Source organism: Hippopotamus amphibius, chromosome 11, assembly GCF_030028045.1.
Source record: "Hippopotamus amphibius kiboko isolate mHipAmp2 chromosome 11, mHipAmp2.hap2, whole genome shotgun sequence".
Lineage (NCBI taxonomy): Eukaryota > Metazoa > Chordata > Mammalia > Artiodactyla > Hippopotamidae > Hippopotamus > Hippopotamus amphibius.
In genome coordinates, this window is record NC_080196.1 from 46,381,583 (window position 1) to 46,397,912 (window position 16,330).

Sequence of the window (16,330 nt, forward strand, 5' to 3'; positions counted from 1 at the left end):
GAGACCAGAAAGACCCAACCATCCGTGGTCAATGCATCCTCAACAAAGGTGCCAAGGTCACTCAGTGGGGGAAAGATAGTCGTTGCAACAAATGGTGCTGGAACAACCAGCATATGCACTCAGCACCACACACAAAAATTAATTCAAAGTAAAAAGAATGTACATATGTATGTATAACTGAATCATTCTGCGGTACAGCAGAAATTAACACAAGACTAAATCAACTCTACTTCAATAAAATAAATTTTTAAAAAAATAATTCAAAATAGACCATCGTCCTAAATTTAAGAGACAAACTTATAAAACTTTTAGAAGAAAATATGGGTGAGAATCTTTTATGATCTTAGGTTAGGCAAAGACTTCTTAAATATGACATCAAAAGATGAACCACAGAAGAAAACGCTGATAACTGTACTTCATCAAAACAAATTCTGCTCTTCAAAATGATCTAATTCCCACTTCCACGCACGGCTTTCCTATAGCTTTTCTCATGGGGAGAATCCGCACGAAAGTCCGATCCACCTGACAGCTGCATTATTTTCAATGTATATTAATAAACTGGCATTTTGGTTTACACGTCAGCGTCCTGAGAGTTCATTTACCCAGAACGCGTCAGTCTCTCTGGGCCAGGAGCATTAACGAGACTCAGGTTCTACACCTACAAAACTAAACCTAAATCCTGGGCTATAATGACTTCATCCCAGTAACAGCCCCATGACTCCTAGGCCACCCGACCAAACACTAGTAAAGTCTCTCTCCCTCTGTTTTTTAACTATAAGAAACAGTACTTTTGAAAACCTGTACTTTGCATAAGAAATCAATTGAACTTCCCCACACTGATTTTTTTTTTAAAAGATACAAAAAGTTTGCTTAGGTCTGTTGGAAGAATTAACACTCTCTGCTAAATGCTCCAGCAAGCCTGGGAACCCAAAGGGCAAAGAGAAATGAATGGTTTGAGATAAAAACAAAGAAAACCATAATCGTGAATTAGCAAAATCTGAGACAGTGGAGGAAATAACCCTTAAAATATGTTTTCCATAATTATAAAGAAACAAAGGATAATATTTTGTGATAATTTCCTAAATTAAAATAATGAAATTATACACAAGTGAGTCTAACCAGCATTTTTCAATAAAGAAAACTACAGATGTGGCTACCGAGAATCAGCCTGAAATAGCATTCTATTTACTAATTGCTATTCAAATTATATATTAAAAGGATTTCCCATAACCAGTAAGAAACAGTCTACCATGTTTTCCTTTAGTCAGCTTTAATTGAGAGGTTAAAAACAATGAACCACTGATATTTTTATAATTAGCAGACGAAACAGAATCTAATAATAGACACTGGACAACATTTTCTACCATCTGCTAGAAGTCTGTGGTTATTAGCCAGTGATGAGGCTCTCAATAATTTCTGAATAAAGGTTTGTTGGCCAGTGTGTCACATGAGGCCCAACACGATGGCAGGTGCTGGACTGTGTGATGTGGGTCCCTTGGTGCTGCACAGCCCTCTCCATCACCCACCGTCCTCTGAGGCCATCAGTCACTCAGCATCTGGGGGCCAAGGCAACAGCTGGGGCACGGAATGGTGTGAGGACCACCTCCATCCACTATTGGTCACTCCTCCCAAATCCCTCTCTTGGGAGACACTAATCCCTCTTATGCCTCCATCACTTGCTTCTTTCTGCCCTCCCTCCAGGCTCCAGGACACCACCCCACCCCGAATTCCTTCCATCTCTCCCCTCCAAGTCAGCCTCCCCAGTCACAAGCATTCAAGGAATGGGGCGGCCCCAGGGCAGGGCCCTGTACTGTCTCTCCCTGAGCGAGGCTAACTTCTAGACGGTTCTAGCATCTTCTCCAGACTCAGGGTGCTGTCTGAAAAGGGGTATACAAACCTTTCAGGACTACATTAAACAACTCTGTTTAACGTAGCGGTAGCATAAATTAAATTGTTAAATACTGCCACCTTATCAATAATGTATTATGTAGCAAAACATTAGAAACCCAACAAACTACAGCCTCCAGTATACCATCCCTCACAGCTCCACTCAAAAGGAAAAAATGCAAATGATTTAAATACAAATTGATTGTTGGTGGGTGTCAGCAAACATCGAGTTTAACCTGCCACCTTCCACACGGACAGCTGGTAAAATCGCAGTGAATGTTCCACGGATGACTCACACTCTACAACACAGAGCTTCAGTGATGTTCACCACCTTGAACTAAGGAACACCAGAAAACAGATCATATTTTAAATAGTTTTTCAATCACAAGAGTGTAACTTTTAAAAATCTTTTCTCTGCTTCCCTTTCACATAAGAAATTCCATAAACCACTTAAATTTTGTAAACTTTTAGGAATTTTTAAATATCACATATTTATAGATAAATATTACTTCATTTTCTTATATGTTTGCCTCCCAGGAGCACTTAATACGTTAGATTACAGAAAATAAATGAATGACAACCTGTACTTTCAGTAAACAGCTAAAAAGAGCACATTTTAGGTAGTACTGATATATTAATATCAATATTTCTGTAAAATATGAGATCAACCTCACGAGACATCGTGGCATTTCCTTAGTAATACACTGAGATTATAATGTCGGTTATTCACTATATACTCTATTCTAAACATCCTAATTCTAGGGAGTTTCTTGTTCAACCATGGGTAAAAGTTTGTGTATTCTATGTTAAAAACAAACAAACAAACAAAAAAAACCTGTTTTTCTATCTTTTAAGAAACTAATCACTTGTAACCCCCCCTGAATTAGGTGATCACTGCCGTGTTAAAGCAGGAGGGAACATTAGAGGTAACCTAATACAGTCCACTCACTGGACACACTAATTACCACCACAACAACAACAAAAGGTTAAGTGATGTGTCCAAGGTCTCACAGCAAGGAAACAGCAGCATCCGGGTAATTCCAGGTATCCTGACTCCAAGTGGGTTTTTGTTTTGTTTTGTTTTTAATTGAAGTATAGTTGATTTACAATGTTGTTACTTTCTGCTGTACAGCAAAGTGATTCAGTTATAAATATACATATACATTCTTTTTTTATATTCTTTTCCATTAGTTTATCATAGGACACTGAATATTGTTCCCTGTGCTATACAGCAGGACCTTGTTGCTTATCCATTCTATACATAATAGTTTGCATCTACTAATCCCAAACTCCCACTCTCTCTCTCCCCCAACCCCTCCCCCTTGGCAAGCACAAGTCTGTTCTCTACGTCCCTGAGTTTGTTTCGGTTTCGTAGATAAGTTCATTTTTGTCCTATTTTAGATTCCATGAATAAGTAATATCATATGGTATTTGTCTTTCTCTTTCTGGTTGACTTCACTTAGTATGATTATCTCTAGTTGCATCAATGATGCTGCAAATAGCATTATTTTCCTCCTTTTTCTTTTTTTTTTTTGGCTGCACCACAAGGTATGTAGAATCTTAGTTCCCCAACCAGGGATTGAACCTGTGCCCCCTGCAGTGGAAGCACAGAGTCTTAACCACTGGACCACCAGAGAAGACCCCCTTATGGTTCTCCTTCTTCAAATTTCATTCTTTTTTATGGTTGAGTAATATTCCATTATATATGCATCACATCTTCTTTATCTATTCCTCGGTCAATGGACATTTAGGTTGTTTCCATGTTTTGACTATTGTGAATAGTGCTGCTATGAACACAGGGGTGCATGTATCTTTTTGAATTATAGTTTAGTCTGGATATATGCACAGGAGTGGGATTGCTGGATCATATGGTAGTTCTATTTTTAGTTTGTTGAGGAACCTCCATACTGTTTTCCATAGAGGGTGCACCAATTTACATTCCCACCAACAGTATAAGAGGGTTCCCTTTCCTCCACACCCTCTCCAGCATTTGCTGTTTGCAGACTTTTTAATGACGGCCATTCTGACTGGTGTGAGCTGATACCTCATTGTAGTTTTGATTTGCATTTCTCTAATAATTAGAGATGTTGAGCATCTTTTCATGTGTCTATTGGCCATTGTGTTTCTTCTTTGGAGAAATGTCTATTTAGGTCTTCTGCCCATTTTTCGATTGGGTTTTTTGTTTTGTTGTTGTTGAGCTGTATGAACTGTTTGTATATTTTGCAAAATATACAAACAGCAACTGACAAGGGCTGACTCCACATGTTTTATTCCTCCTGCTACATGGTGTGTCTTCATTAAGTAGGATAAGAGGCAGCCCTCCTCAGGTTGGACAGCCTCTGGTTTACAAGAGACTCTCCCCAGCAGGAAGCCCTGCCTCTCCTGCAGTTGCCAGGGCAACAGGGCAGGGCTGCCACTGTGGGGGAAGGTGGGGTGGGAGACACATTCCCAGCCCCAATGAGGCAGGAAGCACTGGGCCCCAGGGGGTGTCTCAGGTGGTAGACATGGAGAGCAGTCAGCCGGCCCTTCTCCACCTGCTCCAGAAGGACCCGGGATGGCTGGGCTGCAGGGCAGTGCCACAGGTCCAGGTGTCTGACTATGAATGGAGCCAAGGGTCTGCTTTTCCCATAGAAACAAAGGAAGCCATAGTGCCATCAACAGGCTGCCTTGGCTTCCTAAATAGCAATAAGGAACTGTGCAGAGGTCCAGAAAGTGAATTTAACAAGAAACTTGGAAACAAACCCATCTGTTAATTAGATACTGAATGTTCTTTAAAAAAAAAAAGGGGGTGGGGGGGTTGGGGGAGTGGTCTACAAGCTGCTAACGAAACTGTCAACTTCATTCTCCCATTTGCCAGGTAACTCAGTGACCTGTCAGAGGGGGCCCTCACTTTCAGAATCTGATACATCAAGTTCAAGGTTGTGTTGCAAACAGGACAAAGCACTTACTTCTCTACTAATAGATAATGTGATTAGGAAGATGAACTCCTTGGTAAGAAAACAACAAATATGGCACTTCTTAATGATTATGGTAATGAATACAAGTCTAACAAAAGTCCTCAGCAGATATATGATGTGAGAGGCATGTCTTCTAAACTGTTACTTAATTTTATTTATTTTTTAATTGAAGTATAGTTGATTTATAATATTGTGTTAATCTCTGCTATACAGCAAAGTGACTCAGACATACATATATATATATATATTCTTTTTTATATTATTTTCCATTATGGTTTGTCACAGGATATTGAATCTAGTTCCCTGTGCCATACTTTATATAATAGTTTGCATCCACTAATCCCAAACTCTCAGTCCTTCCTTCCCAACCCCCCCTTCCCCTTGGCAACCACAAATCTGTTCTCTGTGTCTGTGACTCAGTGACTTAATTTTAAATTAAGCTTTTCCTTTTAATTGCTTACTTGAAAGTAAAATTATACTTTTATAAACTCATAAATTACTGTACATCAACTATACTTCCATTAAATATAAAATAATTTTTAAAAAAAGAAACAAATGTTTTTAACTGCTTTAAAAAAGTAGACAATTGCAACTAACTCTAATGAAGATGAAAATTTACTAATAAGTCTAAAATTGTTTTCAGAAAGAAAGTCTAAAAATAGAAGACAACATAACCCAAAAACACAAACTATATTCCACAAAAGGAGAAAATATCCTGATGTAAGGCTGACAAGGGGCAAAATTTTTCAAAGGGCAAATCTAAACCAAAATCTATTTGCCAAAAAATAACTTTTAATCTTCTAAAACACTTATGCTAAATAAAGTCGACCGATGTTTTAAATGTGGGACATCATCAAAGACCTCAAATTCTTCTGTGAAACATGAACTGTTTTGAAACAGTTACATGTTTGAGTATCTTCAGACCTCAGAATAACATATATGTAAGCAACCCTTGATGCAACTATACTGGTTTCATTTGAGCTGTTCACTTACGAAGCAAATATTTTTTAAATCCTATTTGAATATATTTAATTCTTACGCTACTTAAATATGTATTTGCCTATGAAACTACAAACACTAAAAATATTCCAGATCTTTTATCCCAACACCCAATCTTCTCAAATAATAAAAACAAAATCACTATCTTTCATTACTCATTTTTTTAAATTATTGAGCCTGAACATGCTTTTTGTATCCCTAACTCAAGCTGATTCCGAAAGAGAAAACAATTAAGAACATGAATATACTTGTGATGGTATCAACATACAAATGCAATTACTCATTATGATTTATTATTACATTATGCAAATAGAAGTGGGCATGGGGAAAGTGTGCGTCTATGTGACTTTGTTTTCAAAGTACGAAATTCACGCCTGTGAAAGAAAAGCAAAGACAATGAGCTATTTTACTTTAAATTTTCTTTTTACCGTCACACAGGGTTTTTCTCCTAAATAAACAAGAAGCAAAAAGCACTCTTTGATCAAAATCCTTCCACAAATGGACAGATTGAGAGAATGACAGAATGCTTCTATTTGGGGCTGTCACTGCATTAAAAATGAGTAGAGACCACCCTGGTGACAGAAGTGGCACCTGCCACTGACAGTCCTCCCAAGCAGGATCTGACCTATTCAGTCCATGACGGACCGGGGAAAACACTTCACTGCCGCCTCCCCTTCAGCCCCGCTCTCAACAGCACTTGTCAACAACACTCACAGCTGTGCTCTGCGAGCAAGAAACCCTAGCTGATCACACAACACAACTACCCAAACGCAAACCCTGAACAACAGGGAAACCAATCTGACATCAGCCAGAATCTCAGAGGACTCCAAGGCTGATTCTAGAGGTATGTTTTGGTCAAGGTGTCTCATACTGCCTTAAGAAGTTGAACTGCTCAATCAAAATATTACTGAACAAAAATAGAGGCAAAATATACACTGCAGGACTTCATCTATTTGTTTACAGGTACTCCCACCATGTTCCAAAAATGATTTGAAGTTACTTACAAAATTATAGCAAGAGATTATAAAACAGAAGCGGAACTGGGGTAGAGACAGCAATGTAGGCGGGAGATACGGGGGCAGGAATCAGCCCTCTGCCACTAGCTACATCTCTGTGTGACCTCAGGGGATGCTGGGCCAGTCCATGTGCCCATTTCCTCATCTGTAAAATGGGAAGATGAAACTTACCTGGTGGGGCTGTTGTACAAAATAACATACATAAGGCATCTAGAATAGTACCTGGCAAGTCGTAAATTTTACAGAAACGTCCGCCTAGGGGGGAGGTGGAGAGGGGAGGAAAGGGAGGAAAAGGTGGAGAGGGGACGAGACTAGGGACAGAAAATGATCCATAAGTAGGGCCAACACACACAATGTGCTGTGTATTACATGTCTTGTTTTGACTTCATCCATACTTACCCATCACAGCAAGGTATAAAAATTCAAATTTAAAGGGAGGAAAGGTGGAGAGGGGACGAGACTAGGGACAGAAAATGATCCATAAGTAGGGCCAACACACACAATGTGCTGTGTATTACATGTCTTGTTTTGACTTCATCCATACTTACCCATCACAGCAAGGTATAAAAATTCAAATTTAAAACCGTGGGCATCTGTACCAATCCTATTGTTACAGGACAAGAGAGCTTTAGTATAGGATGTCTTGACCGCCAAATAATTAATTAAGCACTGTCTCTAGCTGACATGAGTTCACCACATCCTTCCAAAAAGGAGTATGACCAACTCATGCAATTCTGACAGCACAGTGGAAGTGCTCCACTTTTAGAAATGGGTGAAAGGCACATGCCCTTTAAAGACAAAGCCCACAACAGGGAATAGAAGCTTCCTTGAAGCCCAAATCCAGGCACCCCCGCCTCTTCTAACTTGAGGGCTTGAGGCTAAGGACAAAGGAAGTGCAAACGAGGTTAAATTGGAACAGTGAACCCTGAAAGTAAATTACAAAATATTGTGAACATCCGATTTCTCGTTCTTTAGGGAACTCTACTCAATATTCTGTAATAACCTATACGGGAAAAGAATCTGAAAAAGAATGGATGTATGTATACGTATAACTGAACCACTTTGCTGTATGCCTGAAACTAGTACCACATTGTAAACCAACTCTACCCCAATATAAAATAAAAATTAAATCAAAAAAATAAAAAATAAATTTTAAAAAACTTTCAGTCAATGATGACTCATATCATAGTATCAATTACATTAAAATGAAAAGTACCGCAGTCATTATATAAAATGTATTTTAACCTATTAAATAAATATTTGCTAGCATCTAAACAGATATAGACATTTAGAACACGATGATTACTCCATCTGATACAGGTGCTGGGTAATACAATGACTGAACGTTAAGGCCTCCTGCCCCAACTCTGAACAAAATGAGGATTGAGTAGTTTATTTCATGTTTCTTTCTTCCTCTGCTTTCTGTGAGAAACTATGGCTCCAATACTAAAATGCCTGCACAGGGCATCCCTGAGTTTTAATCTCAGGGGTAACTTTAGGGGAGAGAAATTAACACTCTAAAAGCTCATCAATGCCACAGGCCCACTCCTTTCTCCATAAGACTGCCTGCTGACTTAGCTCCTGTTTTTTACCTCCATTTAATAAATTCAGTTCCCTAACAAAGTCACAGGGAATGAGGTGCTAATGAATGGATGAAAATTTACGAGCCTTGTGGGGAAACTGCTCACCAGCTATTTTTTAGCATCCCATAAAACCAAAGAAATGCGAAAAGTAGCTCATTACTCCTCCAGGAGGACAGTGAAGACCTATGTCTCTACAGCCCCTTAGACATATCCCCCTTTCCATGGAGAGAAGACTGCCTCCACAGTACAGACTTGGGCCAGCAGAGCAGGCTGGCAGAGCTCCCAAGAGCTGGGGCACGTGTGAGAACCCTTATCTGTGTCCCTCAAGCATCATTACAGGCCTGCAGGTCAACGCGTGGCAACAGCCTCTACTAACGATGGCTCTGGCTGCTCACTGAGTAGCCTCCTGGCAGTTTATCAACGAGCCTCACCTATGAAACAAAGGACCAAAGGCAGCTCCCATCCGTGTGAGGGCCCTGTGAGCAGGAAACACTCAACAAGTCTCAAAGTTCCCCGTCTGTTAGTCTATGTCTCCCTTAATTTCAAATGTCATAGTTTCAGGAATATATCCTTTAGAAGAAGAAATGGTTTTACGAGACTGACGCGCTACCTACTGCACTAACGAGGCACCTGAAGAAACGGTTTTAAATAGACCATTTTTCTGCCTTTTATCTACTTTCCAGGGTCTTCCCACCATATATAAAGTGTAGCTTGTTAGCAAAAATGTTCACACTTAGTCTTCAAATTCTCTCCACCAGAGATCTTTGTAGTCTCTGCTTAATTCTGATTTCATGCTGCTCTAAAAACCAAGCACAAGTGCAGCCTGTGAGATCCTGGCCAGAGAACTCATCTGCCAAGCAACGGCCAGGCACCTGACCCATGGGAATTGTGAGATAAGAAACGTGCTGTTTTAGGCCCCTTTTTGAAAAAAGTACTAGGAAGTAAGTGGATACTGGGGACAATGAGGGAAAAAAGAGAGGCCTAAAAAAATGCTCACAAACTATACTCAATATTCTGTAACAACCTATATAGGAAAAAAATCTGAAAAACAATGGATATATTATATGTTTAACTGAATAACTTTGCTGTAAACATTTTAAATCAACTATAATTCAACTTAAAAATGCTTATAACAAATCTTCAATGAAGATGATCACTTTTTATTCCTGTATTTCCCCTTCTAAAGATAGCTTCTCCTCAGGTAACCTGATGGATCTAATTATCTTTTGGATGAGTAAGAATTTAAATAGTTCTAAAGGCAACTTGTGCCAACTGAGAAAACAGCATGGCCCTTCCAAGCACATCTAAGGACCATTTGATTTTATTTTCCTTTTCAGATGAAGATGAAAGATGTTCTTTATATAAACACATTCGATATTTGAAAAGCAATCTGTGAAAAGAAGACTTCTAGTGGGATAGATATTTTGTTTTCTTCAACAGCCTTAGTATTTTATCACTGAACTCCAAATATAAAGACATATTTCCTTTGAATATTTTCCCCCATTTTAACTCAAAATAGCACAATACAAATTAGCCAAATTTGTCGTACCTTTTTAAATAAATCATATTTATGTGTTAAAGGAAATCATGATAATTTTTCTAAAGGTTAGTGGACGCATCTCTGGTCTCCATTACGATCAACTAACATAGGAAAAATTGTGCTATCTGGTATTTTACCAGAAAGTTCTAAAAACTTCCGTGGCAGGCAGAAAACTAGTTCCCCAAAAATATCCACACCCTAATCTGAAGAACCTGTAAATACATTACCATCCATAGAAAAGAGACTTTGCAAATATCATTAAGTTAAAGGTCATGAGATGGGGAGACCAGCCTCCAAGTACCCGGGAGGACCCAGCATCATCCCGGGGGTCCTTACAGAGGGAGGGAAAATGTGACAAAGGTGCAGAGGTGGGAGTGGTTCGACCACAAGCCAAAGAATGAGGGTGGCTTCTGGAAGCCACAAAAGGCAAGGAAGCGGATTCTCCCCTCCAACACCCAGAAGGGACAGTTCTGCTGACACCTGGGTTTTAACCCATGAGACCCACCCTGGACTTCTGACCACCAAAGCTGCATGATAATAAATGTGTGTTATGTAAGCCACTAAGTTGCTGCTCATTTGTGAGAGTAGCAGTAGGAAACTAACACCATTTTTCCTTCTGCAGCAAATTGCCCGTTTATGTTTTTTAACAAGAACCAGTGCTATCGTGAAAGGGCGGGCACGAGGAAGGAAAAGTAAGGGTAGGAAGGAAAGGTTCCTGCCTCCTGGGGGCTCAGCAAAGGAAACAGGTACCCGAGTAACGCACAGTGTTTCCCTAGTCACTGTGAGGAGGGAGTACAACAGACCAAAGCAGACCAGCCATTACTAACCTCTGCAGGATTTAACAGCCCTTTTACTCATCTGTGCCTCACCCTTCACCACCTCCCCAAATGAATAACATTTAATAAACAATAATGTTCATTTTCAGTTAGACATACTGCACTGTCAATCAGATATGTTGATCAATATAAAACTCAGAATAAATTAATGTAACTTCGGCTAAAAACAAAAGAACTAGATAAACTGGACAACCTTATTTGGGAGGTTTCTGGAATACAGAGAAGGGTCCAGACCCCAAAAGTTTCAAGTGCTCTGACATGTAAGCCCCGACAGAGAGAATATGATTACCTTTCAGAAAATTGTGTATTTTCTAAAGGAACCCGCTCCCTGCCACCTCCCCAGGTGCTGAGAAAGATAGTTTTCACTTTAATCGTAATGCATGTACACACTTAGGCTGGATCTGATCCTGCAACATCATCATTCAATCAACATCGGTCCCTTTTCCTTCTTCCTCCCCTTACTGCCTTTTCCATCTTCAGAAGGAAATACTACAGGAAGGCCCTGACTGCCCACACCTAGAGATAACAAGTCTATTAACATCACCAAAACACTTCCTTCATACCAACTCAAAAAGCTCGAATGCCTCATCTCCAAAATTCAGCTGTCAGCACCAAAAACATCACTCTGATATGTTTCATCAGATCTCGAGGTAATTCACAACATCCTTCACAAGTCCCTGTGAGCACTGAGATGGCCCAAATTACATCTTCCAGAGAGAAGGAAGAGATGGAAAGTTGGGAAAGACACACAGTGAAATACCAGTCTCTGAAAGGTCCAGGGTGCAATGTGCAGCCCTCAAAAAGGTTTGCAGATAAGCAGCTCAACGGATTAAAACATCACTACTTGTAACCTAAAGGCTCTAGAAATTACATAGCAATTTCTCATAATTCCATCAGGTCTCAAATTTAGAAATATCAATTTTACATACTGAAATTACATAAAACAGCATATATTGATTCTTTTTTTTTTTTAAGATTTTTTTCTATGTGGACCATTTTTAAAGTCTTCATTGAATTTGTTACAATATTGCTTCTGTTTTATGTTTTCTGGCCAGGAGGCATGTGGGATCTTAGCTCCCCAGCCAGGGATAGAACCCACACCCCCTGCATTGGAAGGCAAAGTCTAAACCACTGGATGACCAGGGAAGTCCCTTGATTCTTAATTATAATTAAGAAAAAAATTGATTAGGCCTCTTCATCCTTGTTTGAACTTAAGAGCATCTTAATAATAAAATGTCTCTAACAACAAAATCAGAAACACTTTCTTGAAAAATTTCCACTCTTTAATTAAGGCAACATTAGAAAATATATAAGGAAAAGGTCAAGAAATCTCTATATATGCCTATATAAAGACATGTAAAAAATTAACAGGAATAAAATGGTCCTTATGGAGCCCTGTTCTGAGGAGGGACTCTGCAAGGCTGGGGCTGACACCACAATGAGGAGAATGGACACTGTCCCCGCCTTCACTGTCCACAGGCCACGGCCAGTTTTCATGAATGGCCTATTGAAGTCTCTGGGCTGTTTTTTTTACTGGAGAGAGTACTGCTTTTCTTGCTGATTTATATAAACACTTCATATATTAAGGATAGTAACACTTTATCATAAATGAAACTTCAAAACAAATCTAAACAATTACTGAAACAAGTCATAAAATAATTCTGAAGCATGAGTAGTTTTACTTATAGCTATGACTGCCTCATGTTCAAGAATACCTTTAACCTCAAGAGGCAGTATTGCTAGGGGGTTAAGAGCACAGGCTCTGGGAACAGGCAGCCTGGTTCTGAACCTCAACTCAGCCACCCCCAAACCGTGACCTGGCAAGTCATAGACCTCTTTGTGCCTCAACTTTACCAACCGCACAATGGAGATTATCTAAGCACCTACTTCATAGGGATAATCTGAAGATGACATAGTTCACACAAAACACTTAGACTACACCTGGCAGATAGTACCTCCTCAGTATCACTTATTTTCAGTGATAGGCTAGCTTGAGTGAACTGCTGAATTTCCAGAATTTTGTTAGCCACTTGTTAACTACAGCCATCATTAAAAATCAAATTACCTAAAGCTACAATCAAATGAACTACATTAAAAACAAAGATAATAAATATTCACAACTTCTCACCTACTAATCACGTCGCTACATATTATTATTTATACCCATGGCACCTGCATGGTGGAAGCACCAGGTCATGGTGAGATACTGCACCTCTCTTTCCAACTCTGCTTTCACAGCTGTCAAGCTGGCACCCTGAAATTGATCATGGTGAAACTACTTACACAAATGCTATAAATCAAGACTTTTATCCCGGAAGAACCGGTTGTCAAAAATTTACCAACACACTACTGCCTGTTATCACAGATTTATTATAATAAATAATCTTTAATTTATTTTTCACAGGAAAAAAAGAAACTGTGACAAATCAAAATGGTACTTATCTCTAGTCTCCTTGTCCCTATATGGTAGTGCATATATAAACCTGACTGCCAAGTTAAGATTCCCTTTCAAAACTGTGTCCCCAAAGAACCACATACCCTTGTGTATAACTGCACCAACCCTGTCTTTTCTGCGCTGCCAAAGCCAGATGGAGTCAGTATTCTTTAAAAATAACGGCTAATTTGCCACGGTTCAACATGAAGGCCATCTAAAGGAGGTAAAAACCAGGTGCCAAACTGTCATCAGATACCGTCCACAGATCTCTTAAAATTGTTTTGACCTTCTGATATTATTTAGCAACTCAAGTCAACAGCAAATGGACCCACAGTCACTCGAGCTGAGACACAAACACTGACTTTCAAAATAACGGTCAAGCACTCAACCACCTCCCAACTGCTCAGGGCATGTCGGCGTTAGGACCTAATGCAATATAGAATAATGTATTCAGAGGGGCCAACTAAGTGTTCTGATTCAGGCCAAAACTGAGGCACAGTTCATATAGCACAGAACACAGCCTGCAAGAAAACAGGCTGCTACAGGGCATATACCCAGAGAACACCATAATTCAAAAAGACACATGCACTCCAATGTTCACTGCAGCACTATTTACAATAGCCAGGACATGGAAGCAACCTAAATGTCCATCAACAGATGAATGGATAAAGAAGATGTGGTACATATATACAATGGAATAGTACTCAGCTGAAAAAGGAACGAAACTGGGACACGTGTAGAGACATGGATGGACCTAGAGACTGTCATACAGAGTGAAGTGAATCAGAAAGAGAAAAACAAATATCGTATATTAACACATATACTCAGAATATAGAAAAATGGTACAAATCAACCAGTTTGCAAGGCAGAAACAGAAACACAGATGTAGAGAACAAAAACATATGGACACCAAGTGGGGAAAGCGGGGTGGGGGGGGGGGGTGGATGAATTGGGAGATTAGGATTGCCATATATACATTACTAATAAGAAAAAACAATCACATTGGACACTTTAAATATATGCAGTTTATTATGTCAATTGTATCTCAATAAAAGTTCTTAAAGAAAAAAAAAAAGAAAAGAAAACAGGCTGCTGGGCCCTAAGACTCACACTACACGGTCGGGCCCAGGAGGAAGAGGAAGTACAGCACATGCATCCTGGTGCTTCAAAGTACAAAGACAACATGAGTAAGTGGGAAATGCATTAAACTAGAAATTAGGATTCCTGGGCTCCAATTCTAGCTCTGGTTCTAACTAGTTCAATGAGCTTACTATCTCTGAGCCCAATTCTTCTCAGGTAGAAAATGCTAGTGCTAAATTATGCAATCTCAGCTCTATGATTCTGCTCTATTTTTCAGAATAAATGTGCCATCACTACAAAAAAAAATCCTTTCCCTCTCCCCGCCCAACTATGATAACATAGTTTCATTAAACGGACTCAAGTTTAAATGTCACAAACAGAAACATTTACGTTAATGTGAAAATACAGAAATCCATGTGTCATGTCTTCATTCTCCTGCTGTACAATGACACTCACATCTCAGGGTTATGCTAACATGAAGGCAACGCATGAACTGGGACCATGCTTTTTCCTTCCCAAACTTTCACCCAGCCGAGTCCAGAGCACCCACCAAACAGAAAGAACATAATAAACAAGCAGATGAACTGTATATGAAGGACTCTGAGGGGTTTAAGTCTATATTTCTATAGTGCATCTAGTTGTAATGAAAGAAACTTTATGCACAATTTATATGCACATGAGCCTTCCTTAAAGAGAAAAGGAGGACCCTCCACCTCTGGGCATTATGGAGGGACAGGAACTGGACCTACTCTCCCACTTGACAGAACTACATTTGTCTCTGAAAAGAGAGACAAAATTTACAGAACCACAGTTTTTGCATATTAGACAACAGAATGACAACAGTGACTTCTGAAAAATGGGAAACAAGGTGAGCCCCATCACCCCCAGCTGACTGCCTGGGGTGAGTTTCCAGGCTACAGTGCAGGCGTGGGGGGTGGGGGGGACTGGGGTCAGGGAAGGAGAGGGCAGTCTCCCTCAGAGGAGGAGACAGTTCACCTGAGGAGGTCAAGACCATCAGAAATTTCAGTGCAGAGAACAGGAAAGAGCTGCACAAAGGTCAAGCCTGGAGATACACAAAGGATTGCATTTACCGGAGATGTGTACATATGTGTAAGGAAACTACCAGAGCCAGGAAAAGGACCACCAGAAAGGAGCAGGCAGAATGCAAAAGGGTGTTGCCTCAGTCAAGGGGAAACGAGCCCTAGGCTAAAGCTCATCTGGTCCTGCCTAACCAAGCTTAAAAAGCAAACCTTAAAAGGGTCTGTCTATTCTAAGGACTTAACATTATCACAAACAAAACTCAAAAACACTTAACGTTAAAAAAAATCTAGCACCCAACTAAGTAAAATTAACAATGTCTGGCATCTATATAAAAAGTTACTAGGCATAAAACAAAGCTGGAAAATGTGACCATAGTGCGGAAAAACAGTAATCAAAGGAACAGACCCAGAAAATACACAAAAAGTAGAAGTAGTAGACCAGGATATTAAAACAGTTATTAACATACTCTACGCGCTCAAAAAGACAGAGAAAAGCTTGAGCATATTAAGGAGAGACACAGAAGAAACAAAAGAAGTGAAAAAAGATTTAAACTGACCTTCTAGACATGGAAAATATACTGTAGCACATTAACAACAGATGAGACACTAAAAAGAAGGCATCAGTGAACCTTAAGACAGAGTAACTCTACTTAGCTTAATTAAGAAACTGAATTCAGAAAATCTTAAAGCCCAAAAGCCTCAACAAAAATTCATTCATTCAATCATTCAAAAAATAAAATTATTATTAAACATTTACAATTTACCAAGTACCACGGTAAGCACTGGAAATATTTAAAAGACTTACACAAAAATATTTTCTATAGTTTACCAACTTGTCAAAACTATTCAATATTCCCTTATTTGATGGTCCTATAATCAAATATGCAATTCATTTTCCTCAATCTCCCTGCTGCATTTCCATATCACCTATTAGTTTTAGTATCACCTTCTAACCCTG

At 39.4% G+C, this 16,330-nt stretch overlaps 1 protein-coding gene across 9 annotated transcripts in view; it reads right to left on the bottom strand.

Annotated features, from left to right (window-relative positions):
* DST (dystonin) overlaps positions 1–16,330 on the bottom strand; it is a 470,805-nt gene that overhangs the window by 333,792 nt on the left and 120,683 nt on the right. The gene's annotated exons all lie outside the window — the stretch shown is intronic.